Below are 26,885 nucleotides of genomic sequence, written 5' to 3'. Positions count from 1 at the left end.
TTAAGTGTCTCTCTGCTGTCCCATGATTATGTTGGGGGCATATCTGATTTGGCCTCTTCTAGAATAGCACAGTGAGAATGGCTCCATCAACTGTCTCCATAAAGCCACAATGGCAGAGTCACGCAGCTGCTGTTGTCCACAGCACCTCAAGAGCCCTGGATGGACTAAAAGACCTAGCCTGCTAATCTTTGAACCCAGGCACTCATAAATGCTAATTGTTTCAAGCTTCTGGATTTGGGGATAATTTGTTACTGACCAAGGAAGCCCACATGATATCACTGAGCACTGTTAATTAACAGGCTGATCTGTTGTACTAAGGAATGACCACCCAGAAGACAGTTTAAAACCTGATGATTAATTGAACAAATATTTGCCAAATGTCAGCTGGACCAGGAAAGATTTACCTGGGAATATAGAGATCGGCCAAGTTAATAGAAATATCATGCAGACACATGAAAATACAGGTGAAGGAAAACGCTTAAATCAAAAGATAGGAATTGCAGTATCTAGGAACTTAGCAATGGGAGCAAGCTTTTTAACTATTCAGGCAAGAATAAAGGAACGGAGGGCTGGCTATAGAACTTGGCAGATACAGGTACTTGTTGCCAAATCTGATAACCTAGGTTTTATCCCTGAAACCAACATGGTGAGAAAAAGAAATAACTATGAAATTATCCTCAGAGCAGTATACTGTGGCATGAATGCATACACAAACAAGTAAAGTAATGATGAGGGTGATGATTATGGTGGTGATGATGATGATGACTCTGATTGTAGGGTAGATACTGGGGTCAGGTTTGTGGTCCAGGCTTACTCAGTGGAAATAGAAGCTCTATGGGTCTGCCCCATTGTATCTGGAGCACAGAGGAGATGAAATTGTAATCACTGGAGGTAAAATCACTGGAAGACAGAGTGATGGAATCATCTTTGTTTCCTCTTCCTTCTGTTTCTTTCTCCTCCTCCCTGCAATGGTTGAGTCTAGAAGCTACACAAGCTCAGAAGGCTGCCTGTTGGAAAGAAGGGGAGGGCAAGGAAACAAGCTGGGGGTGGATAAGTGTGCAACTGTTGAGGATCTGCCAGGCTCACACAACGCCTCTTCAGTGCTGACTGTTGAAGCTATGAATACGGTGAAAAACCAGCTCAGGCTCAGCTAGAAAGTAGGGCAGGGCCCAGTCCAGGAGACCAGGGAGAGGACTGTGGACAGTGGCCCTTGTAGGGCAGAACACTGAGAATTCTTGAGGGACTGTTAGTGAGGCACTCTGATTTGGTAGGGCAAAGCTTAGAGGTACAGTAGGTAATGCTACAAAGGCAGAATAGGTGTCACTAGTTTGGGATTCTATCAGGAAGACTGGGTCTGTGTTCTGAGGTTAGAAGACACATAATGGCTTGGAGCAGGGAGTTCAGTTATCCAAAGTATGCATTTGGATTATTGCCCCCATCCAACATGAGGAAGACATGGATGTTAGATAAACTAACAAGTAGTAAGCATGGACTCAGGGGAGTTTCCAGTGCTCCTTAAATAATTTGTAGCGTCTTGTGCAGGCCTTCACTTTTCAGAGAGATGGTGCATGGATCTCACATAGATCATATGGACCTAATAACTCCTGACCCCATTAAAAAGTTTAAGCATAAGAATCAAGAGACGAATGGAGAAAACTTCCATTTTAATTCTTATAATAAGGATTGAAACCATGGGAGTAGTCATGGGAATGGATAGAAAAAAAATACAATGTTACAACACTTATAAGGAACGATCTAAACAAATGATTTAGAAAAACTCAACAGAAATCAAACAATCTCAAGAGAGGCTAGAAGCCTCAGCTCTGGGCTATAGCTATGTGCTGTCCTCTTTCCTCCCTCCACATGTTGAGGAGAGCAATCCATCTTTCTAAAGCATATTCATTATGCCTCCAAACGATGACACCATGGCATACACTAGCAAGCCTTTGTTGCAAGGACGGTGATATAGCTGTCCCTTGTGAGACTAGGCCGGGGCCTAGCAAACACAGAAGTGGATGCTCACAGTCAACTATTGGATGGATCACAGGGCCCCCAACGGAGGAGCTAGAGAAAGTATCCAAGGAGCTAAAGAGATCTGCAACCCTATCGGTGGAACAACATTGTGAACTAACCAGTACCCCAGAGCTCTTGACTCTAGCTGCATATGTATCAAAAGATGGCCTAGTCGGCCATCACTGGAAAGAGAGGCCCATTGGTCAGGCAAACTTTATATGCCCCAGTACAGGGGAACGCCAGGGCCAAAAAATGGGAATGGGTGGGTAGTGGGGGGGGGGGGGACTTTTGGGATAGCATTGGAAATGTAATTGAGGAAAATACGTAATAAAAAAAAGTTTCTAGGTGAACATGAGGTAAAAATGTGTTCCTCCTATGTTCAACACAGACATCACTAATCCAACAGGAGCTCTTCTTGCCCCTCCCATGTCTGACAGAGACATCAGTAATACAACACAAGCTCTTTTTCTGCTGCTAAGTTCAAACACAGACTGCACATTCTCCTGTTAGAACCTCGAGTAGCCAAGCTCAAGATGCGATTTATACCTCTGTGCTATGACTTTTCTGGGGGCACTTTGTATTTGCTTTGCTAGCTACCCTCTTATTTCAGAAGAATGAAGCATTGGTGACTGTTTATCCTTGACTGTATTACATACTCCAGTCTGCTGTGCAGATATGCGCTTATATCCATGTTATTGTACATGGGAGAACTAATTACATACAGTTTGGTCACTAGCTACCTTTTTACTCATGTTCATGATTCCTTACCTTAAGGATGTTTTTCTGAAAGTTGGAAAGACTAGAATCACCTTCAGTATAGAGACATAATAAACACAGTCAGGTCCACTTTTTTGTTTGTTTGTTTTAAAAAATGATTTTTCAGTTGATGAATGAGGTGACTGTTATTGTATACATCAATGTGAAGACTTTCACTGCTCCCCTCAACATCAAACTGAGAAGAATGGACTGTTCAATTCAGACAGAGGGCGCCAAGGTTTGTCAAGCCAGCCTTTGTACAACAGCTGACCGTGGCTGAAAACTGAAAGAAAGAAAGCAAACCCCCAGTCTCCACTCTCAAGACATCATCTCTCCTGCCAAGTAATTTACACCGTGTGGGGGCAAGCCCTTTGTTTTATCATCATTTATTGTTCCTTTTCCAGTAGCAATGGAATTATAGCCTTGGTTTACTGGCCTTTCTCTCAGGTAGAATTATACTATTCTCCCTCCTACCCTTTGTAACAAAGATGGCATTCAGCACTCAAGGGCCACCCTGGAGGATCTGTGATCAGAGTGTGGCAGGAAACCATTGCCTGATGAGCAGCAGGAGCAGAAGCCTGACCCTGGCTTGTCAGATTAGACACAAGAGAACGCTTTGTCAGGATTGTTCTTGCCCAGCAAATGCCATCTTAGCCAGAGCAACATCGAGCAAAGCAAGGCCATAGGACAGATAGACAGAAGCTGAGTTGGGAAGACAGACTCATGAACATCCCACAGGACTGCTCTCTTTACTCTATGTGCAAATATGGAGCCTCTTATTTAAACAATTTTAAAGTTTCTTCTATTTTGAGGACAAAATAAATCCATACTATGGGACTGTCAAATTGGATGTCCCTTGACAACTCTGTGCAGATATAGAGCTCAGAATCTGGGGCATCCCTTCTGCCATTTCCCTCTTCAATCTACATCCACTTCCTTCCTGCGTGTCCTCCTCCTGACTCACTCTTCAACATGTAGACAGCTAGGAAGTACATCATAAGTCTGATGTGTCTATATGCTCATTTGTTTGGGATGTCTGCTTCTAAGAATTTATCTAAAAGGAATGTTTATGGGTGTTGTGACATAGATGTCCACATAGTATCATAAATACAGGAAAAGGCTAGAAAGAGAAACAAGTAATTGTAAAATTGGGTAGGTGGGTATCTGGTAGTTTTTCTTTTATTTTTGTATACTCAACTACATTTTCTAAATCATCCCAACTAAAAATGGGACAAATGTGTTGAAAACAACAGACCAGACTGGCACTTAATACAAGTCACTGGCGAGTTCCCAGCTGGCAGATCCTCACCTTCACATTTAGAGTGTTCAGTAACCACCTGGGCCACGTGTACTGTAGCCAAGGGCTCTGTACCTCAGGTTCCATCACTGTAATGGGGATAATAATGCTTCCAGGCTGAGTTGTGATGGGATTAAATGGAATAAATTAAGTACTGAGATGACAGCTTTTGTCAGGATGACCCTGGCACAGGAAGGGACAGATTCCATACCATGCCCAGTGTGAACCACGGGCCAGTTCTGAGAGTCCCTAAAGTCATGCTTCTCATCTGGAACAACAGAATGGGCTCGGGAAGTTAAACATTGTATCCTTTGTGGCCACAACAAAATGTCTTAACAGGATTACTGTCTGTTTCAAATATATCCACTTTAGGTCAATTTGACCTTAATATATCTGTGTCAATGTAAAGATGACACACTTTCTCAGGAAGCAGTCCTGAGATATTTGCCACCAGCATAGCTAATTAATAATAATAGCAATAACAACAACACTAATATTCAGAAATGTACTTTTGGCAGAGGAAAGCAACCCCAGGCTGGGGCTTAACATGCAGACATACAAAGCAGCAAATAGGTTGTGTTTAAGTGAATCCAGCTGCACAAGACAATACTCTCTAGTGTCCGGGGGATCATAATGTATGTAACACTGAAATCTAAGGCACTGACACAAAAAGCAGACATTCCAAGTCAAAACCACAACTCAGAAACACCACCAATGAGTTAATGATAGGTTAACCACTAAAAAAATGAGTAAAAGAACAAAGGAATGGCAAACCAAGAGAGGAGGTGAAATGCTCTATTTAACTCAAAATAATGAAGAGGGGAGAAGAAGAAAAAATAAGGATTAGGATAAGGAGAGATGAGAGCCAACAGTGAGGTGTACAGGGAAAAAACAAAAAGCAATTTGAAGCCGGGCAGTGGTGGCGCACACCTTTTAATCCCAGCACTTGGGAGGCAGAGACAGGAGGATTTCTGAATTCGAGGCCAGCCTGGTCTACAGAGTGAGTTCCAGGAGAGCCAGGGATACACAGAAAAACCCTGTTTCGAAAAAAACAGAAACAAAAACAACAACAACAAAAAATCAAAAAGCAGTTTGATAGCTCTATGTCAAATACAACAGTTATTTCATAAAATATCATACACAAAACTCCTTAAAGAATTTAACCAGGTAAGTGCTGCTTAAGTGAGATTCAGGAAATAGGAGATGCCCATAAAAATATACATTTCACAGCAATAAAGGAGGAAGTTGTAGGGAGACATGAGAATCAAACTCAGTCAGGAAGCCACAGAACACTAAGAATTAGCATTGCTAGAATTAAGCCTGAAGCTGGAAAAGTCCACCATTGTGTGTGTGAGAGCCACACACAGTCTCAGCATCAAGTAGAAACAGTTGGCCAATGGGGAAGGACACAGACACAGGAATGTGACCATCATATCTGACTGACAGCAACTGTGTAGAACACGTGGCCAACAACTGCAGAATACACAGAATGTACCCAGAATATTTTTCAAAGTTTACTCTGCGCCGGGCAGCAGACAGGGAAGTCAAAGGGCAAAACCATACACAATCTAGTCTGACTATGGTGATTCATCTCTAACTAACACATGGATAATGTACATCAGGAATTAGACAGCATTAACTGTACTGGGAGGAAGTTATGGTACATCACAAGTGTAGATGCTGCTAGTGATGATTGCCGAAGGATTTGCACCCATCCATTCTAGCTGGTGTGCCATACAATTTTGTTCAGTTGCCCAGTACTGCAATGTCTACTCACAAGAAGCAGATTCCTTGTCCAGATGACCAGCAGCAACAGTATGGTAAGACTGGTTCCTGTCACAAGTTGTCTTTCTCCATCTCTTTTGACAGTGCCCTAAAGACATTTAAACTCACCAGTGACACCCAGTCATACCATTTGCCTGTATATTCTATGCTGGATCCCAGTGAAGTCCCTGGTTCACAGGGTTCCACTCACCCTGGGCTCTCCAGCTGCCTGACTGGGCCTGCTTCCTTGGGGCTCCCCAGTGTGGCTCTTCTTAAACCTGTAACCATAATGCATGCTGTGATTTCCTGTGCCTTTCCCAGCCTGGATCCATGACGTTTTGTTAAGATCCTTAAAGACCACTCAATGGGACTTACTTTCTCTAATACTATAATGGGAATCGTTCTTCACCTTGTGCTCTGTAGCAAGCCTCCTTCATACTGTCTGTAACTACCTCTTGAACACACTGCCAAAAGTGAAAACAAGACCAAAGAAAGGAAGAGATGAAGTTAATGTTATTTATGACCTCATAATTGTATATGAGTAGAACAGAAACAGATACAGAGAAGTTATTAAAAGTGATAAATGAATTAGGTCAGATCACTGGATATGACAGCAGCACAAAAATTGAGTTGGAAATATAAAATAGAAAATTTAGAAAACTGTAACACATATTGGTATAATATCACAAATCTTTATAGATAAGTAATAGGCAGACTTCTATCTATAGAGCTGTAAGATTTGCTGACCAAACGCCAAGGGAAGAAGAGAAATCCATGAGCATAGATGGAAACAGTATTGTAAAGTTGCTAGGTCTCCCTAAATTGGAGTATAGACTGAATAAAATACCCATAACAGCCTGTATATTTAGGAAGAGGGTTTAGAGGAAGTGAGAACACCATTTCCACAGTGCATATGGAAAAGCAATGAGCCAATAACAATCAAGGGGACCCTGAAAGAGGAAAAGACCCATAGGACTCTGCCGAGTCCAATTGCTCAGCACACTCAGGATACAGGCTGCAACAGAAACACGTGGTGGTTAAAATCTGCAGTGAGAAAGTTTCCCAAGCACAACAGTGACCACACACAAAAGACACGGGAATCTCACGTTTCAGAACTCAGATGAGCCCATTCTCTCCTTTGGGACAGGAAAGGGGTGAGGGGAACTGAGGCTTGAGGAAAGCTGTCACTACAAACCATTGGAATGGGGGTTCCACATGGGTACTCATTTTGGGAAAAGTCATCAAGATGCATTCTAATGACTTGCTATATCTGCAATAAGCTTTGCTTTAATAGGTCAGCTTAGGAAAATTTAAGGAAAATCAAGTCAGTCTCTCTCTCTCTCTCTCTCTCTCTCTCTCTCTCTCTCTCTCTCTGTGTGTGTGTGTGTGTGTGTGTGTGTGTGTGTGTGTGTGTGTGTGATTCCTGTGTGTTACTCATGGGAATATTCTATATGTGTTAGTACTATGATGGGATCTCTATCAGGCCTCATGGTGTGTTTCAGACATCCTGAGGCACATACGTTTCTCTGGAGTGGAAGAGGCAACCGCCCCCCCCCCCCCCCGCCTGCTTTGTTTAACTACCCCATTTTTTCCTCTTTCCATTGGCTTGAGGAACATTCAGCCTTAACATTATGTCCCCAGAACACGATTTTCAGTTTTCCTTTAATGTGAATACGACAAGAAATATATCTTCTAGAATAGTCCAGTGTGCAAACTCAGCCATCTTATGAAATATGTGCTTCAGGAAACCACACCCTGGCTTTATGCAGTGTGCTCTGCTGTCCTCTGCTCTAGCTTTCACAGCCTTACCTGCTGGAATAGTGGTCACGGATCTCAGTTTCAGTGTTACTAGAATTATATCACAGTGGCCACCAGTGTGGAAGAGTGAAGACTGCCAAACTTCTGGTATTTATCAATTTAGTGAATCTGGAAACATTGGTATTTCCCAGGGCATATATGAGACCTTCGGAGCAATGTTGCTGGAGAGGTGGTATGCATTTTGCATATTTACCTAAAGCCCAGATAGTTGTTAGCACCTAACCTTCATTGACTTAACTTTCTCAACTTCTCTTCTACTTTATGCCAATATATTACAGGCTATGTATCCTTAAAATAAACTGTCTTAAGTTTTTTTAGAACAAGTTTATAAAATGTCTTTTCAGAATGACACAGTAAATCCTTCGGATTGAATACAAGAGATGGGGATGCAGGAGCAAGCAGGGCTAGGAGGTCTGGTACCTGTGAGATTCACCCTTCCTGCCCACCGAGTTTGCATCACTAGGGCACAAAGCAGATGGCCAGTGTGACCACATGACCGAACTGGCTGCTAACCTTCCAGGGAACCAAATCTGCTCCAACTTTCCACGAAGACAGGTGGGAAAGCCATTGAAAGCTCACTCTGGGAAACACAGAGCTCTTTGAGAGAGGAACAAAGGCTCTGCTGAGGACAATGAGACTGGTGTGAGCATCTCTGTGATGAAGGAGTTCCTGGTTTTGAGTTTCCTGAGAGTCTGTGTGCCTACAGGGGAGCTAGCAACTAAGCTGGAACCAACTAGATCAGGTATGTGAAAAAAAAACCTTATCTGCTTGACACAAGAGAAATTTTCACCATAATAAAACTTTTATTTTCAAGTATTCCCTTTGTTCAACCAAATAAAACTTGCTACAAAAGGTTCTCAGGTCACTTTTGGGCAAGCTGCCAGTTCTACCACCTACAGAAAGCAAGAAATGTTTTGGATAAAGGACCATGGTCCACTTTGGGACTGTTGTTCTTTTGACAACATAGTTGAAGGTTGTAGTTGAGATATATGTCTGCTTATTTCTTTACTTAAAAAAAGGGTTAGACAATGCTGGGGAATGTCTGAGGGCCACAGAGGACAACTGTACCGAGATTTATAGTTGTTCATGGGATGTTTGCCTCCGTGTGAAATCAGAGGCAACTGCTGATGAGAAGTGACTGTGCAGCCCCAGGTATCCAGGCTGAGAGGCTATGAGGTAGAAAATCACCACAAAAAGACATTAAATGGCACAAGCTTCACAGCCAGTCCCACAACACCCAGGATCATAGGATCAGAGGTGAGGAAGAAGCAACATCGGTCCCAACACTGGGAGTAACTGGGACCAGAGGGACTCAGGCACACAGGAGTTCTGCCAGACCAGTGGCACAAGTTCCTTCTAGTCTGTCTGGGCCAGTACCCTGAGCAGAACTTGGGTGCAAACTCCACAGCTAGTCCCACAACACCCAGAAGAAGCTACACTCCCAGGTGCTCTAACATGCCCAGGATCCCAGGATCCCAGGATCCCAGGATCCCAGGATCCCAGGAGCTTGGTCACACCAGGATCTCAGGGTCCCAGAGGTAGCTTGATTCCAAGGAGGTCTGATACACCCAGGATCTCAGGATCACAGGATCCTGGAATCACAGAATCACAGAGACAGCTTGACTCTGAAGAGTTCTGACACAACCAGGAAGGACAGGCTCCAGTTGAATATAGTGAGGGTAGGTAGATTAGAGATATTCAGATGGCAGGAGGTAAGCATAAAAACAGAAGCAACAGAAACCAAGGCTATTTGGCATCATCAGAACCCAATTCTCCCACCATAACAAGTCCCGGATGTACCATCACACCAGGAAAGCAAGATTCAGATCTAAATCACCTCTCATGATGATGATAGAGGACTTCAAGAAGGACATAAATAACTCCCTTAAAGAAATACAGGAGAACACACATAAACAGCTAGAAGCTCTTAAAGAAGAAACACAAAAATCCCTTAAAGAATTACAGGAAAATACAATCAAACAGGCAAAGGAAACAAATAAAACCATCCAGAATCTAAAAATGGAACTAGAAACAATAAAGAAATCACAAAGGGAGACAACCCTGGAGTTAGAAAACCTAGGAAAGAGGTCAGGAGTCATAGATGCAAGCATCACTAACAGAATACAAGAGATAGAACAGAGAATCTCAGGTGCAGAAGAAACCATATAAAACATTGATACAACAGTCAAAGAAAATGCAAGAAGCAAAAAGTTCCTAACCCAAAACATCCAGGAAATTCAGAACAAAATAAGAAGACCAAATCTGAGGATAATAGGTATAGAAGAAAGTGAAGATTCCCAACTTAAAAGGCCAGTAATATCTTCAACAAAATTATAGAAAGAAAACTTCCCTAACCTAAAGAAAAAAATGCCCATGACCATACAAGAAGCCTACAGAACTCCAAATATACTGGAACAGAAAAGACATTCCTCTTATCATATAACAATCAAAACACCAAATGTACTAAACAAAGAATTTTATAAGTAGTAAGGAAAAAGGTCAAGTAACATATAAATGAAGGCCTATTTCACCAGACTTCTCACCAGAGACTATGAAAGCTAGAAGAGCCTGAGCAGATGTCATACAGACCCTAAGAGAACACAAATGCCAGCCTAGGATACTATACCCAGCAAAACTCTCAATTACCATAGATGGAGAAAACAAGATAATCTATAATGAAACCAAATTTACACAATATCTTTCCACAAATCCAGGTCTACAAATGATAATAGATGGAAAACACCAACACAAGGAGGGAAACAACACCCTAAAAAAGGTAGAAAGTAATCTTTCAAAAAAACCCACACAAACATAATTCCCAACTAACAACAAAAATAGCAGGAAGTAACTATTACTTTTCCTTAATATTTCTTATCAGGAAAATTAATATTACGAACATATCCTAATCGATTGAAATTCAAAAATATGAGGAATAAGAAATTTGTCGGCTGTCATCCCATAGTCTAATTTGGTAATTCGAGAAATAGGTCCAATACTGTACAATCCATATACATGTTCTGCTTGTTTGTACATGACAGGGTCTTGCTGTGTGCCACAGAATGGTACTGAAATCATGCTTCTCCTATCTCAGCCTCTCTATTAGTAGGGTTGTTTATTTGATGTTTTTACACTGTTCTATGGTTCTCAGAACAGCTTACATATTTCACAATTATTTATACAGCCAAAAGAAATGTAGAAGATTAATTTGGGAGGTGGTTTGTAAGAGAACAGCAAAGAGTGACTGAAGACTTTGCTTGATGTTTATCATTATTGCATCAATTTTGAAGAAGAGGACTTTATAAGTTACTCTTATTCTGAGATGAACGCTTTTCAAAATCATCACAGCCAATGCACCAGTGTCTTACCCTCACCTAACATCTGTGCCACCCTCCAAGCAGAACCATTGTTCATTGAAGCAGTTGATGAATGACTTCATAGATAGGCCATCTTAATACACACACCATTTCTTAAATGAATGTAACCTGTTCCCTGCGGCCTGAGAATGACGACAATCACTCAAGTCAAATAGCTTTGACCATAGCAGGAAATCTGTATCCAAATAATCGTTCCTACAACTCATTCCTTGACACAGCAGAACTGTCAACTCTTAGCTTAGCTACTATAGAGGTAAAATCCTTTGGTGATGTGAGGGACATTCAAGCACAGCCTTGTTACAGTGAACTTCACTGTCTAAAAATTGTTCTTATTTTGGGTTCATATCACAGTAAGAGCCAAGATTTTAAAGCTCTACTAAAAACAAAACAATCAAAAAACAGACAAAAAGACTTTATATTCATTTATGTTCATTCAATAACATGTCCATCATTTTTATGATTGGCATAAATATATATTGTGCAGAACATAATAAAAATTAGTTCAATTTTTAAACACACACACACACAAACAAGACAATACATACAAAAAGCATGATAAAAGCCAGTTATAGGGCACATGCATATAATTCCAGAACTTGGCAGTCTGAGCAAGAGGATTGACATATGTATGTAATCAGGCTGAGTAATAGAGCAAGGCTGTGTCTTAAACAACAGAACAAAACAAAACTAAATAATAAAAGAACACACACATATGACCCAATCATATTTTTAAAGGACACACACACACACATACCACAAAGCAAGTCTAAGAATGGCTAGTGGAAATAAGAATGTGCATTACATTTCTTCTTTTATTTAGTTTTTAATATTTCTATTGTAGATAAACTAGAAAAACAAAAGCCATTAAATATATGTATATTTTATTGCAGTTGTTTAAATGGACCCCTTGACTCCTATATTTAAATACTTAGTCACCAGGGAAAATGGTGCTATTTGAAAAGATTAGAAGGATTAGGAAGTATGGTGTTATTGGAGGATGTGTGTCAGTGGGGTGGGTTTTGAAGTTTCAAAGAGCTTATGCCAAATCCAGCCTCTCTCCCTCTGCTTATGAATCAGGATATAGCTCTCAGCTACTTCTCAAGAACCATATCTGCCTGGTCCCATGCTTCTCATCATGATGATAATGAACCAAGCCTCTGAAACTCTAAGCAAGCTTCCAATTAAATGCTTCGTTTTATAAAGTTGTCTTGGTCATGGAGTCTCTTCACAGCAATAGAATATATATATTCTATATCATATATATATATGTGTGTGTGTGTGTGTATACATATATATGTATATATATATATGTGTATGCATGGATATGGATATGGATATACAACTGGACCCAGGGTCTTCGGCATCCTAGGCAAGTACTAAACAATCCAGCTTTCTTTTGTCTTTTTATTTTAAGATAAAGTTTTACTAAGCTGTCCAGGATGGCCTTGAACTCACTTTGTGGCTTAGGCAGGACTTGGACTTGCCATCCTTCTGCCTTAACTTCTTGAGCATGATACATTTCTTTTAAAACTCTAGCTTGTTGAGTCATTGAAGTTTTTTTTTTTCATAAGGGGATTTCAGAGTTAAATTTCTGATGTATCCTGGAGAACTGGAAGAATGTCCATTTTAGTGAATTACATGTAAATTAGAAGCGTTGTGCAGATCCTTACTCTAACAAGTACATAAAGGCAGAGAAAATTACAAAACTGGAAATTACAAATAGGCTGGAGATGTAGCTCATTGGCAGACCTGTGAGTCCTGTCCCCAGTGCCACACATGGAGATTCTACTGCTGATATGTATTTTTTCCACATGGAGTCTGCGGAATACTTTTAAACTGCAGTCTGTAAATAACATTACAGATTGGAGGGGCCCAGCTGTGCATCTAGACAGTGAAAATGCCACAGAGTTAGGAATTCTCTCATGATAGCTCTCTAGTCCTACAGCAACTAGTGTTGCCAACTCAGTGATCGACAGCTCTCTACAGGCATTTGAAAAAGAAATGGAGGCAGGGAAAGGAATGAAGCTGCTGGCTTCAAGCAAGAACCGTAGAACATTCTCCAAGCAAGCAGGTGCACTGGTGTGCACGCTGAACACAGCACTCTCATTTTCATGCAGTTTCTTGTTTCTTGGTCATCTTCTTGAAATGTGCCAATCACATCAGTATAGATGTCACCAAAAATTCAGAGTTGTGCTGGCCAATATGGAAATGAAACATGCCACATGTTCTTCTCTTTGGTTCCCCTGACTTTATATATTTGACAGTTAATATCAGATGTTTAAAAAATGACAATTCCTCTAGCTCATTGTTATTATCAAGTCCCTTGAATTTTAAAAAGTTTTCTTTTCAATTATTTAATTTAAATAAAATTTAAAAATAGGTTTGTACAAACGATGACACCATTGCATACACTAACAAGCATTTGTTGCAAGGACTGTGATATAGCTGTCTCTTGTGAGACTAGGTCTGGGCCTAGCAAACACAGAAGTGGATGCTCACAGTCAACTATTGGATGGATCACAGGGCCCCCAATGGAGGAGCTAAAGAAAGTATCCAAGGAGCTAAAGAGATCTGCAACCCTGTAGGTGCAACATTATGAACTAACCAGTACCCCGGAGCTCTTGACTCTAGCTGCATATGTATCAAAAGATGGCCTAGTCGGCCATCACTGGAAAGAGATGCCCATTGGACAGGCAAACTTTATATGCCCTAGTACAGGGGAACACCAGGGCCAAAAAATGGGAATGGGTGGGTAGGGGAGTCGGGGGGGAGGGTGTGGGGGACTTTTGGGATAGCATTGGAAATGTAATTGAGGAAAATACGTAATAAAAAATTACAATAAAAAATAAACTAAAAAAATAGGTTTGTATAACTTGGTAGGAGATTAAATAGTGTTTTCATGAAGAATACAATTCATCTTCTATAATACAGTTTTCTTTTTCCTGTTTCCCACATAAAGGTATCTAAAGAAAGAATTTGAAAAGAGCTGAAAACTCGATGACAAATGGACAGAAATGTGTTTACTCTGGAAAAAACTATGGGGTTTTAATGAGTGACTAGAATCTGGGATTATGTTTTGGGTTTTTTTGTTTTAATGATTTATTTAATATTATTCTATAGGTTTTAGGATGAAGGTGTCAGATCCCATGAACTAGATTTACAGACAACTGTGAGCTGCCCTGTGGGTGCTGGGAATTAAAACTGTGTCTTCTGGAAAAGCAGCCAGTGCTTCTAACCACTGAGCCATCTCCCTATCAAAGGATAACTGGATATAAACCCTCAAGGAGGGATGAGATTCCACAACCCCCCTCCCACTTCCATGATATGCTGTTAATTGGCTCAATATTTCATAGACATTGTGTAGGTAATCACAGTCATGTGAGTTCAAGAGAAAGAAAGCCTGGCCATATGCAGGAGATGCATTCCATATCTCCACCTCCATTTCAGTCATTTATGAGTGCAACACCCGTTTCTTAGTACAAAGAAATCATTGGAAGGGCTACCTCAAACAAGGGGTGTGAGCGGACCATGCCAACAAGAAGGAACACACACAGGAATGCCATCTGATCCCTGCTCCCAAGCTAATTAAGGGTGATCCTAGTGACCAATAGTCCTGAAACCTCCCTTTTGGGAGTCAGTCTATCAGGAAGTAGAGGTACCAAACACATTGTCACTTGCCAACACTGTGAGGTATATATCTCAAAAAACCTGCTAAATAAAATATAACTAACACAGTTATTAGTTTGTTTATTTATTTGTTTATCTGAAAGCTTATTTATTTTAAAACTCCCTGGTCTAATTATTAAAATAGAAAAAAGGATGAAGAACTAACCCAATCCGACTAGCTCTGTTTCTTCTAGATGCTTTAAAATTTTTTCCTTCTTAAAGAAAGAACCCTCACATTTTAGCTTCAGAGTTTCAGGGAAGGCATGTCTAGAAATAATCTCTCTGGAAATCTGTCTTCACAACTGAGGAAAGCCAGATACACAGCACCCTGCACCAGAACTGAGATCTGGATCTTTTTAGAAAGGCATCATTCAATCAGAAACAAGAAAGATACATGTGATCTAAAAAATCTAGAAAGTCCAAAGGGGCATGTTACTGATAGCAGTCTCTCCAGAGGGAACAGTCACCAGGCCTTCTCTATCTTTCCAGAAATGGTGCTGGCATGCACATCTGAGAGCCCCTTTCCACCGAAGAGTGTTCCTTCCTTCTATAACTCTGTCTTACTATTTTCCTTTCCCTTAACTTGGGCTCTTCCCACGCCAGTATGTTTAAAAGAACATTCTTCTTTAGAACTGGTCACACAGCATCTCTCTACACTCATTCCATTGATAATTTGCTAACCCATTTCCCTAGTGAAAACTTACAGTCACTGTTGTTCTTTGCCTCAGAAGCCATGCAATTCTTCTTCTTTTTTTTTAATTATTAATCTTTGGTTGGCACACAAAGGTCTGATCTTTGTGACATATATACATATATATATGTATATGTATATATGTATATATATATATACATACATACATACACACATATATATACACACATATACATACACACACATACACACACACACACATATATATATATATATATATATTCTTTTTTCCTTTTTCTCCACCTCACTGTGCTTCCCTGTCTCCTGCACTCCCTTGTTCCCCACATTCCCCTGACTCCTTTTCTCACTAGTCTTCCTCTCCCCAACCCCAGGAACCCAGTCAGCTTTCACCCCACATATGCTAACACTGTTTCTCCTTTCCCTCTTATGATTTCCTTTCTATTTTTATAACACACACACACACACACACACACACACACAGCCTGGACTGCCTTTTCACTTGTTTCCTAGGAGCTCTTTACATAGTGATTAAATGCATCTTTGATGGTTGATTTATCAATACATTTTCCTCTGTGGTATTTATTTGATTGTTGATGGTATTTTGTCGTTGTTATAAAGAAATGTTCCTGTTGTAGTTGCTTCCTTTATAGCTCTTTAGAGCATTTGAGTTTTTGCATCTTGCTTAGAAAAGCTTATGTACTGCAGAGTTATCTTTTAAATGTGTCTGGCATTTAAATGGTTGTTTTCATGTTGGAATTTATTTTGACCTAAGTAATGGCTAAGCATTCTGCTTTGCTGTTTTTCCTGAGATAGTCAGTCATTAACATTAATTGAAGACCATTTTACCCTTTCTCATTATTCTGAAAGTCAACTTGTTCCAAATTCTCCTAAACATTTATAAAGGTGTTAAGCTCTGTTTCTTCTACTGGTGTGAATTTATTTGAATTCTTTTTGTTTCACAGTGTATTTTTGTCCCCTAGTAAAAGTTTCTGTTTATTTGCCTATGATTATTTCTCTACAGGAATACCAATAACCTCTAGGCCATTTGGTCATCTTTCACAAGATGAAGTCAGCTTATTATATAGATTAATGAAGAAAAAACTTTACACAGGCAGACACAGATGTCTTGACTCCCTAATGTTCCTTATGTTCTCCTAACTTCCATGACAAGCAATTTAAGTGCAGTAGTCCTTGACACACAGGAAGAACACAACTCTTGTACCGGATTTTAAACTGAGCTTTTGGTTGTAGTTTTAGACTACTGTAGAGTACTGACCACTATTACACCTTATTCCTCTGCAAGCTGGGCCAGAGCTGGGCCAGAGCTGGGCCAGAGCTGGGCCAGAGCTGGGCCAGAGCTGGGCCAGAGCTGGTGGGTGCTTCTGCTTTGCAGTGCTTACTTAGGAAATCTGCAGGCAAATGGGTGAGAAGCTCAAGATAACTCTATCCAAGATAACCTGTAGACCAGGAGGCAGGGGTAAAGCAAAGCTATATTCAGCCAGGAGTGGCTCCTTAGAATGCCCACACTTGATCTCTCCAGAGGCAAGCTTCTGGGTCTTTGAGGTCCTTTACCCCTGCCTCCTGGGGTTTCAAAAGGAATTCCAGAGAGCAAGCAGGATGCACAGAACCTCAAGTGCTAGGCTAAAATATATGCTGGTGTCTTCTTTGCTGTGTGTTTATTGTTTGATGAGGGTGTAGATATGCCCAGCTACAAGGGGACAAATCACAGACCTACCATTTATCTATGGAAACTTGCCAAACAAAACCAGTATGCTGTAATAAAAACAAATATGTACTATTAGTCCAAACCTATCAGCTTTTCTTTGTTTAAGTCAGTCTCCTTTCTACTTCTATCATTTTTCGGTCACTGAAAACTGGAAAAATATGTAATTGAAAAAATATCTAAATTTCAACAACAAATCTGCAGTTGGGTTTCATTTTTTGGTCCAGCCTTTGGTGTGATCTTGGTTTGCCCATTTCTTCTTCCTGTTAACTTCATTGGGCCTCTAAAATACCTTGTTGTTGTCTCTAGAGAATGCAGTAGCAAATAAAGTAAACTAAACTTGTTTTAGAATTTGGAATTAGCAACAATGCTACCTAAAAGTAGAAAAAAAAAAAAAAAACAAAACAAAAATCAAAACTGAAGCACATGTTAAAGAGTTAATAATGAAACTCTACTAAACATTGTGAAGCACGCTGGAATAGGTGTTTCTTATGCTGATTTAGGGCTGATTTTGACCAACAAGAACATAATTTATTATCTCCTGCATGCTATCTTTTATGGAGTCAGTCTGTCTATGCATCTATCTATCTATCTATCTATCTATCTATCTATCTATCTATCTATCTATCTATCTATCCATCCATCCATCCATCCATCCATCCATCCATCTATCTATCTATCTATCTATCTATCTATCTATCTATCTATCTATCTATCACCTATCTTATGTATGGTGTACATGCATGTGTATATGCATATCTGCACATATGTACCTGTGTGCTTCATGTGTATATGAAGGTCTGATGTTGATGTCAGGTATCTTTTCCCATCTCTTCCCACTTTATTCATTGAGACAACAATGGATCCAGAGCTTGACAATCCAGTTATTCTGGCTAGCCAACTGTCTTTAGGATGCACCTCTGCCTCCCTAATTCTGTGATTTTAGGTCAAATTCTGGTCCTCATATGTGCACAGCAAGTGCTTTATCCCACAAACCATCTCCAGCTTTGTCTCTCTGTTTTCTAAATTCCACTGATACCGTGATAGGCAATGGTACCAAGTGTTTCATTCACAGTTGTCATTATACTTAAATAAATGGTGTGTTACTGGTTAAAATTGCTACATCCTCTAAGATCTGGGAACACTGCTCCTCCACGTGGTAACCCACCACACCTTCTCCTTACACATGCCCTCCAGTGTGTTTGCTTGGGGATGAGTGGCATTAGAATTTTTGTCAGCCAATCCTTGCTTTTGTTATGAATGCAGAATATCAGATAAAGAGCTGCACTATAACAAGATCTGTAGGTGATACAAGCTTGTATTGAAGTTTTTAAAGCACCATTCCCTATTACTTGTGGGGAATTGCAGGCTGGTCTCCAGTCGAGCTGAGGTCTGAACCCCGATGGTCATAATTCGCCTACATGACATGGTAGGCGTTCCCTCATGCTCCTGGAACTCCGGCCCCTACCTAAGGTATCACCTCCCATAGTCCCCACAAGAGAAGCATGGTCAGTAGTCACATAAGCAATGGCCCAAGCTTCTGACCTTCAGGCTAAACTCCTCCCCTGTTATCTAACAACAGTGAAGACCATAAAAAGGGGTGCTCAGCCCGCACCTCACTCTCTTATTCCTTTGTTCTCTCACCTCTCTCTTCTCTCATTTCTCTCTCCTCTTCCCTTTCTTTGTCTTCTTCTTCTTCTTCTTCTTTTCTCTCTCGCTTTCTCTCTCTTTCTCTCTCTCTCTCTTCCTCCTTTCTACCTTCTCCCTTTCCCCTGCATTTGTATAATAAAGCTCTAAAACAATAGAGTCTCTGCTCTGCTCCTTCAAGTTCTGTTGCACACTCTGGTCAGTGTTGGGAACTTCTTCCCTCTTCCCTCTCTCCCACAACCCTGGTGGCTTTAGCAAAGTAGCTCGGGGGGGGGGGGTGTCCCCAGGTAGGGCTGCCCCTTGACCACCCCCTGAAGAGTGGGATAGAGGAATGCCCACCCAGGGATGAGTGGATAGGGTAGATGGCAACCCTCTCACGCCTGACTGACCAGAAAATAAGGAAACTCTGGTGAGGTGTGAGCATATTTTCCTTCCATTCTTCCCCAGGGCCCCCTAAGTCCCCCCTTTTTTTATTTTGTTCCCAACAACTACTGGCTCTCCAACCTTCTCAAACACTGGGAACTTATGGAGAATATTCTACAAAGATTGAATCCCCGAGTTCCTTTATTCTGGCTCATTTTTTCAAAGTGTCCAAGGTAATTCTCACATCTAGTAATGTTAAGAACTATTATGTCAGAGGTCTGCAAAATGTAAATGACCCAAAAGACTCTTGGTTTAGGACTACCTTTCATGGTACCAAAAAGTGTCATCCAAGCTTCCAAAGGAGGAAAGCAACAAATAGTCCTACCCAGCCATGATGCCTATAAAACACAACGATAGCCAGCATAACACAATAACCCTAAGGATGCATTAGTGGCATGTATAACTTGACAGTAACCAACAGCTCTGTAATTGAACTTAGAATACAATCAAACAGAGGGAAATCATGTTTGATAGAAGCCTAGTCAACTACACAAGCCTTGTATAGTAATGGATCTTGGAGGAGAACCTACAACTGCAAGTTTACTAAACCAGCATAATCCCTGAGTACATTATAAGTATTTGTTCTTAAATCCACAGATGAATGTAACTCTTCTCCCTCATAGGAAATTTCTCTTTGTAACAGATGAATATCATTACAGAAAAACAAAACCCACCCAAATACAGAGTTGTGGAGCCCAGTCCAAATTGATACATCTACAAAACTACTCCCAATGTAAGGTTCAAGTAACATTGCAGAAGAAAGGGCAGGCAGATTGTAAGAGCCAGAGGGTCAAGGAGTTTTCTGTAAGGTTGTACATCTCAGGAACTATAAAGTATCACCAACATGACTGCATAACATGAGCTGAGCAAGGGCAACAACAGTAGACATACTAAAGAGGATAGAGAAAGCTCAGTAGGCCTCAACCCTAACAAAAAACTATAGGCAACTAAGGAATACTGAGAGTAGGAGAAATAGTCTTCTCCAAGGACGAGCACCAACTGGTAATCATACATGCAAGCATCATCAACCGAATACAAGAGATAAAAGAGAGAATCTCAGGTGCAGAAGATACCATAGAAAACATTGACACAACGGTCAAAGAAAATGCAAAATGCAAAAAGCTCCTAACCCAAAATATACAGGAAATCCAGGACATAATGAGACCAAATCTAAGGATAACAGGTTTAGAAGAAAGTGGAGATTCTCAACTTAAAGGTCCAGCAAATATCTTCAGCAAAATTATAGAAGACAACTTTCTTAACCTAAAGAAAGAGATGCCCATAAACATATAAGAAGCCTACAGAACTCCAAATAGATTGCACCAGAAAAGAAATTCCCCCCAATCACATAATAGTTGAAACACCAAATGCACAAAACAAAGAAAGAATATTAAAAGCAGTAAGGGAAAAAGGTCAAGTAACATATAAAGGGAGTCCTATCAGAATTACAGCAGACTTCTCACCAGAGACTATGAAAGCTAGAAGATCCTAGGAAGATTTCATACAGACCCTAAAAGTACACAAATGACAAAACACCCATCAAAACTCTCAATTACCATAGATGGAAAAACCAAGATATTGCATGACAAAATGAAATTTACACAATATCTTTCCACAAATCCAGACTTACAAGCTATAACAGATGGAAAACACCAACACAGGATGTGAAAAAACACCCAAGAAAAAACAAGAAAGTAATCTTTCAACAAACTCAAAAGAAGATAGCCACACAAACATAATTCCACCTCTAACAACATAAATGACAGTAAGCAACAATCTCCATTCCTTAATATCTCTTAACATCAGCATTTTGATGCATACAGGAAATGCACCTCAGTGACAAAGACAGATACTACCTCAGAGTAAAGGACTGAAAAAAAATCTTCCAGGCAAATTGTCCAAAGAAGCAAGCTGGAGTAGCCATCCTTTTTTTTTAATTTTTTTAATTTATTATTTTCTTTATATACATTTGAAATGCTATTCCGAAAGTTCCCTATACCCTCCCCCTGCCCTGCTCCCCTACCCACCCACTCCCACTTCCTGGCCCTGGTGTTCCCCTGTACTGAGGCATATAGAGTTTGCAAGACCAAGGGGCCTCTCATTCCAATGATGGCCAACTAGGAGCTCTGGGGGTACTAGTTAGTTCATATTGTTGTTCCACCAATAGGGTTGCAGACCCCTTTAGCTCCTTGGGTACTTTCTCTAGCTCCTCCATTAGGGGCCATGTGTTCCATACAATAGCTGACTGTGAGCATCCACTTCTGTGTTTGCCAGGCACTGGCATAGCCTCACAAGAGACAGCTATATCACGGTCCTTTCAGCAAAATCTTTCTGGCATATGCAATGGGGTCTGCATTTAGAGGCTGATTATGGGATGAATGGTCCATCCTTTTGTCTCAGCTCTAAACTTTGTCTCTGTAATTCCTTCCATGGGTGTTTTGTTCCCAATTCTAAGAAGGGGCGAAGTATCCACACTTTGGTCTTCGTTCTTCGTGAATTTCATGTGTTTTGCAAATTGTATGTTGGGTATTCTAAGTTTCTGGGCTAATATCCACTTATCAGTGAGTACATGTCATGTGAATTCTTTTGTGATTGGGTTACCTCACTCAGCATGATACTCTCCAGGTCCAGCCATTTGCCTAGGAATTTAATAAATTCATTCTTTTTAATAGCTGAGTAGTACTCCATTGTGTAAATGTATCACATTTTCTGTATCCATTCCTCTGTTGAGGGGCATCTGGGTTCTTTCCAGCTTCTGGCTATTATAAATAAGGCAGCTATAAACATAGGGGGGCATGTGTCCTTCTTACCGGTTGGAACATCTTCAGGATATATGCCCAGGAGAGGTATTGCTGGATCCTCCAGTAGTACTATGTCCATTTTTCTGAAGAAACACCAGACTGATTTCCAGAGTGGTTGTACAAGCTTGCACTCCCACCAACAATGGAGGGGTGTTCCTCTTTATCCACATCCTCACCAGCATTTGCTGTCACCTGAATTTTTGATCGTAGCCATTCTGACTGGTGTGAGGTAGAATCTCAGGGTTGTTTTGATTTGCATTTCCCTGATGATTAAGGAAGTTGAACATTTTCGGTATTTCTCCGGTGAGAATTCTTTGTTTAGCTCTGAGTCCCATTTTTTAATGGAGTTATTTGATTTTCTGGAGTCCACCTTCTTGAGTTCTTTGTATATATTGGAGGTTAGTCCCCTATCTGATTTAGGATTGGTAAAGATCCTTTCTCAATCTGTTATTGGCCTTTTTGTGTTATTGACAGTAACTTTTGCCATACAGACGCTTTGCAATTTTATGAGGTCCTAAACCTCGATGCTCAATCTTACAGCACAAGCCACTGCTGTTCTATTCAGGAACTTTTCCCCTGTGCCCATATCTTTGAGGCTTTTCCCCACTTTCTCCTCTATAAGTTTCAGTGTCTCTGGTTTTATGTGGAGTTCCTTGACCCACTTAGACTTGACCTTAGTACAAGGAGATAGGAATGGATCAATTTCCATTCTTCTACATGATAACTGCCAGTTGTTGCCAGCATTTGTTGAAAATGGTGTCTTTTTTTCCACTGGATGGTTTTTGCTCCCTTGTCAAAGATCAAGTGACCATAGGTGTGTGGGTTCATTTCTGGGTCTTCAATTCTATTCCATTGGTCTACCTGTCTGTCGCTATACCAGTACCATTTATTTATTATCACAATTGGTCTGTAGTATAGCTTTAGGTCAGGCATGGTGATTCCACCAGAGGTTCTTTTATCATTGAGAAAAGTTTTTGCTATCCTAAGTTTTTTGTTGTTTCAGATGAATTTTCAAATTGCTCCTTCTAATTCGTTGAATAATTGAGTTGGAATTTTGATGGGGATTGCATTGAATTTGTAGATTGCTTTTGGCAAGATAGCCACTTTTACTATATTGATCCTGCCAATCCATGAGCATGGGAGATCTTTCCATCTTCTGAGATCTTCTTTAATTTCTTTCTTCAGAGACTTGAAGTTCTTATCATACAGATCTTTCACTTCTATAGAGTCACACCAAGGTATTTTATATTATTTGTGACTATAGTGAAGGGTGTTGTTTCCCTAATTTCTTTCTTGGCCTGTTTATCCCTTGTGTTGAGAAAGGCCATTGACTTGTTTGAGTTAATTTTATATCCAGCATATATCACTGTAGCTGTTTATCAAGTTTTGGAGTTCTCTGGTGGAATTTTTCGGGTCACTTATATCATATATCATCTGCAAAAAGTGATATTTTGACTTCTTCCTTTCCAATTTGTATCCCCTTGATCTCCTTTTGTTTTTGAATTGCTCTGGCTAGAACTTCAAGTTCTATGTTGAATAGGTAGGGAGAAAGTGGGCAGCCTTGTCTAGTCCCTGATTTTAGTGGGATTGCTTCCAGCTTCTCACCATTTACTTTGATGTTGGCTACTGATTTGTTGTAGATTGCTTTTATCATGTTTAGGTATGGGCCTTGAATTCCTGATCTTTCTAAGACATTTATCATCAATGGGTGTTGGAATTTGTCAAGTGCTTTCTCAGAATCTAAGGAGATGATCATGTGGTTTTTGTCTTTGAGTTTATTTATATAGTGGATTACGTTGATGGATTTCCGAATATTAAACCATCCCTGCATCTCTGGAATGAACCCTACTTGGTCACAATGGATGATTATTTTGATGTGTTCTTGGATTCGGTTAGCGAGAATTTTATTGAATACTTTTGCATCAATATTCATAAGGGAAATTGGTCTGAAGTTCTCTATCTTTGTTTGCTCTTCATGTGATTTAGGTATCAGAGTAATTTGGGCTTCGTAGAATGAATTGGGTAGAGTACCTTCTGTTTCTATTTTGTGGAATAGTTTGAGAAGAACTGGGATTAGATCTTCTTTGAAGGTCTGATAGAACTCTGCACTAAACCCATCTGGTCCTGGGCTTTTTTTGGTTGGGAGACTATTAATGACTGCTTCTACTTCTTTAGGGGATATAGGACTGTTTAGGTCATTAATCTGATCCTGATTTAACTTTGGTACATGGTATCTAGAAATTTGTCCATTTCATCCAGATTTTCCAGTTTTGTTTTCCAGTTTTGCTATAGCCTTTTGTAGAATGATCTGATGGTGTTTTGGATTTCTTCAGGATCTGTTGTTATGTCTCCCTTTTCATTTCTGATTTTGTTAATTAGGATGCTGTCCCTGTGCCCTCTAGTGAGTCTGGCTAAGGGTTGATCTATCTTGTTGATTTTCTCAAAGAAACAGCTTCTCATTTGGTTGATTCTTTGAATAGTTCTTTTTCTTTCCACTTGGTTAATTTTTCCCCAGAGTTTGAAAATTTCCTGTTGTCTAGTGTGAATTTACTTCCTTTTGTTCTAGAGCTTTTAGGTGTGTTGTTAAGCTGCTAGTGTGTGCTTTCTCTAGTTTCTATTTGGAGGCACTCAGAGCTATGAGTTTTCCTCTCAGAATTGCTTTCATTATGTCCCATAAGTTTGGGTAGGTTGTGGCTTCATTTTCATTAAACTCTAAAAAGCCTTTAATTTCTTTATTTCTTCCTTGATCAAGGCATCATTGAGGAGAGTGTTGTACAGTTTCCACCTGAATGTTTTCTTTCTATTATTTATGTCGTTATTGAAGATCAGCCTTAGTCCATGGTGATCTGATAGGATGCATGGGACAATTTCAATATTTTTGTATCTGTTGAGGCCTGTTTTGTGACCAATTATATCATCAGTTTTGGAGAAGGTGCCATGAGGTGCTGAGAAGAAGGTATATCCTTTTGTTTTAGGATAAAATGTTCTGTAGATACTTGTTAAATCCATTTGTTTCATAACTTCTGTTAGTTTCACTGTGTTCATGTTTAGTTTCTGTTTCCAGGATCTGTGCATTGATGATAGTGGGGTGTTGAAGTTTCCCACTATTATTGTGTGAGGTGCAATGTGTGCTTTGAGCTTTACTAAAGTTTCTTTAATGAATGTGGCTGCCCTTGCATTTGGAGCATAGATATTCATAATTGAGAGTTCCTCTTGGAAGATTTTACCTTTGATGACTATGAAGTGCCCTTCCTTGTCCTTTTTGATAACTTTGGGTTGGAAGTCAATTTTATTCGATATTAGAATGGCTACTCCAGCTTGTTTCTTCAGACTGTTTGCTTGGAAAATTGTTTTCCAGCCCTTCACTCTGAGGTAGTATCTGTATTTTCCCCTGAGATGGGCTTCCTGTAAGCAGCAAAATGTTGGGTCCTGTTTGTGCAGCCAGTCTGTTAGTCTATGTCTTTTTATTGGGGAATTGAGTCCATTGATATTAAGGAAAAGTAAAGGTTGCTTCCTATTATTTTTGCTGTTAGAGTTGGTATTCTGTTGTTGTGGCTGTCTTCTTTTAGGTTTGTTGAAGGATTACTTTCTTGCTTTTTCTAGGGCATAGTTTCCGTCCTTGTATTGTTTTTTTTCTGTTATTATCCTTTGAAGGGCGGGATTCGTGGAAAGATAATGTGGGAATTTGGTTTTGTCATGGAATACTTTGGTTTCTCCATCTTTGGTATTTGAAAGTTTGGCTGGGTATAGTTGCCTGGGCTGGCATTTGTGTTCTCTTAGTGTCTGTATAAAATCTGTCCAGGATCTTCTGGCTTTCATAGTCTCTGGTGAGAAGTTTGGAGTAATTCTAATAGCCCTGCCTTTGTATGTTACGTAACCTTTTTCCCTTGCTGCTTTTAATATTTTGTCTTTATTTAGTGCATTTGTTGTTCTGATTATTAGTGTCGGTAGGAATTTCTTTTCTGGTACAGTCTATTTGGATTCTGTAGGCTTCTTGTATGTTCATGGGCATCTCTTTCTTTAGATATGGAAAGTTTTCCTCTATAATTTTGTTGAAGATATTTGCTGTCCCTTTAAGTTGAAAAATCTTCATTCTCATCTACTCCTATTATCTGTAGGTTTGGTCTTCTCATTGTGTCGTGGATTTCCTGGATGTTTTGAGTTAGCATCTTTTTGCATTTTGCATTTTTTTGATTGTTGTGTTCATGTTCCCTATGGAATCTTCTGCACCTGAGATTCTCTCTTCCATCTCTTGTATTCTGTTGCTGATGCTTGTAGCTATGGTTCCAGATTTCTTTCCTTGTGTTTCTATCTCCAGAGTTTTCTCCCTATGGGTTTTCTTTATTGTTTCTACTTCCATTTTTAGATCCTGGATTGGTTTGTTTAATTACATTATCTGTTTTGTAATGTTTTCCTGTAACTCTCTAAGGCATTTTTGTGTTTCATCTTTAAATGCTTCTAGCTGTTTTCCTGTATTTCCTTCTTCAAGTCCTCCATTATCATCATAAGAAGTGACTTTAGATCCATGTCTTGATTTTCTGGTGTGATGGTGTATCCAGGACTTGCTATGGTGGGAGAGTTTGGTTCTGATGATGCTAAGTAACCTTGGTTTTTGTTCTTATGCTTGCCTCCTGCCATCTGATTATCTCAAGTATTTGTTGTACTCAATATATCTGATTAGATCCTGTCCTTCCTATAATCCCAGTTGATTTAGGACTCCTCAGAGCCCAGCTTTCTCTGTGATCCTTTGCTTGTGGGCTCCTGTGAACCTGAGATTCTGGGTGTGTCAAGAGTTCTTGGCAGTCAAGTTCCTCTGAGACCCTGAAATACTGGTGTGACGAAGCTCCTTTTATCTTGGGATCCTGTTTTCAAAGATCCGGTTACAGTGCCTGGAAGTGGTGTCTCCTTTGAGGAGCATGGAGCTGTCTGG

General features: G+C 40.1%; 1 protein-coding gene across 16 annotated transcripts in view; it reads right to left on the bottom strand.

Annotated features, from left to right (window-relative positions):
• Thrb (thyroid hormone receptor beta) overlaps window positions 1-26,885 on the bottom strand; it is a 380,873-nt gene that overhangs the window by 220,712 nt on the left and 133,276 nt on the right. The window contains exon 3 of one of the 16 annotated variants that reach the window (XM_030247720.1): window positions 6,042-6,108. The exons of 14 other annotated variants lie outside the window; for them this stretch is intronic. The gene's annotated coding sequence lies outside the window, so the exon portion shown is untranslated. Of the gene's footprint in view, window positions 1-6,041; window positions 6,331-26,885 lie in introns of those variants that run through there. One more of the 16 variants, XM_011244738.3, reaches the window with a different exon arrangement.

Source organism: Mus musculus, chromosome 14 (genome assembly GCF_000001635.26).
Source record: "Mus musculus strain C57BL/6J chromosome 14, GRCm38.p6 C57BL/6J".
Taxonomy (NCBI): Eukaryota; Metazoa; Chordata; class Mammalia; order Rodentia; family Muridae; genus Mus; species Mus musculus.
The sequence above is the reverse complement of the archived record's forward strand: the minus strand, read 5'-3'. Positions and strand labels throughout refer to the sequence as shown.